The following is a 2,086-nucleotide window of genomic DNA, read 5'->3' as shown; positions in this document are numbered from 1 at the left end:
CCCTCACGTCTCTCCTCTATACATATATCTCACTCCCACCATATGGCTAACAATCACTATTACCATATGACACTCCCTCCTTACCTCGTATGATAACCTCCACTAATATCGTACAACCCACTACCCTCCACCATATGCACATTACTTTCCCATCATATGACCCTCTACTCACCACCCATTCCATACAGTCACCCCTTGCTGCTATATGGTCAAACAAAATCATTGTATGTTAATCAAATCCCCTATTGTATAACTTGTTTCCCATCTAGTGTACAAACTATTGTTTTCCATTTCCACTATGTACACCTCCCTTTGTACCAACTCCATCATATGGACAACACCACCACCACATTCAATTTTGACTTTGAGCAGATTTAGGACATTACAGTGGCATCAAAGTTGGTGATCTTACCAGCCTATTGGGAATTGAGATTGAATCATGATACCGAGTGATGGTTTGGCTGATGCACTAAGAGAGGTATGAAGTCAAGAAAGTCTCCACGAAGAGGTGAAAGAAACACTCAAACTCTTGGTGGGCACAAGGCAATTGATGACGACTTTCACTCCTAGGGCACAACATCAAGAATTGCAAACACCCACCTTGGCTAAGTCTCATAAAAAAATCAAGTAAGATTGGGTGATTGATGGATAGGAGGACATATCTCTAAAGGATTATAAACAGTTACAAATGAAGTATTTGTCATCTTAGAAAAATAAACTCTTCGGCAATAGTTTGAAGTGATAGATTGATAAGTGGCTACATGATGAAGTCATGTAGAAATTAGAGTATATGGAACAAGACCAATAAGGTTGATGATGGAGAGATAGTTGAGATCATGGAACAAGACAAAATAGTTGATCTAAAATAGGATGACAAATGAGCCAATGTCAAAGTGGATCCACATAATACTTCCAGTGTGTGGAAGGAGAGCAAGGCTATAAATCTTCAAGAGAATATGGTTAACAATCTAGAGTTCCATCAATGGAATTACAAACCTAAAAGTGTAGGTGTTACCAAAACTAATGTGCAGGAATAATTTCTACCATTGATTCATTCTAGAGTCTATCCTTTAACAATAATAACTACAATCTTTGCATGTGAGGGACTTCCTAGCTAGATAAATAGGGCTTTCTATGCTACAAGATACCAAAAGAGGTTGTTAATCCTTATGTCATTGATGTATTTTATGATTGGAATCTTTGGGATCCTAGTGACTCTAAACTCGAGGATGATTATATCAAAGTAGTGTAACAAAAGTTTAATAAAAATGCATTGTAGCAAAAGTTTGATGCCAATTCACACATTCCATAGAACCTTGGAGCTGATGGTCTTTTCTTTAATCACAAATTGCTTGAGGGAAAGCAATATTTGGGTGGCAAGGATTTTGATATCCCCAATTTTAGTGTAATAATTAAGTAATTGATTGGTCCCTGGAATTAAATAAAATAATAAATGATGTGGCCCAAACCCTTCACAACAATAACTCAGCAAATTACACAACATAGAAGTGTTAGAATGCCAGATTCTTCATTGAACTTTTCCAACTCCTACCCTGCTTCTGCAATGAAAGAGAATAACTACTTATTACAATTTTGAAAATTACCATATTTGGTAGATTTTTGGGAAAAAAACATTTTTTTCCATTTTTTGTAATTTTCAAAATGCATCCTACGAATCTCAATTTTTCCCAAGAAAAGCCCCCAACTAAGGCAAGATGAATTGTCAAATAATCTACAAAATCAAGAATATAATTTCGGATTTATTACAAAAATAACTTTCTAAAAAAATGGGAAAAAAAAAAAAAATCCAATTTCGGAGGCCAAGATGATATTTTAGGCTCCTAATTTTTTTTTTGAATTGGCCACCAATCAAGCTGAGATTATCAACAATCCAAATAACTCCTCACACAATTACCTATAAAATTTCAGCCAAAACCCATATCCAAGTCAAAAGTTATGACTCTTGGAAGTTGATGCATCAGAACCTTTAATTAATTAACAAATGTGGGGCCCAATTTAATTAAGAAAATAAAATAATGAAATTGTTGACCTAACCTTGTAAATTTCTAGATACTTCTTGGAGTCC

Source organism: Cupressus sempervirens, chromosome 7 (assembly GCF_028749045.1).
Source record: "Cupressus sempervirens isolate cs-2001-9-10 chromosome 7, ASM2874904v1, whole genome shotgun sequence".
Taxonomy (NCBI): Eukaryota; Viridiplantae; Streptophyta; class Pinopsida; order Cupressales; family Cupressaceae; genus Cupressus; species Cupressus sempervirens.
Note: the sequence above shows the minus strand (reverse complement) of the source record.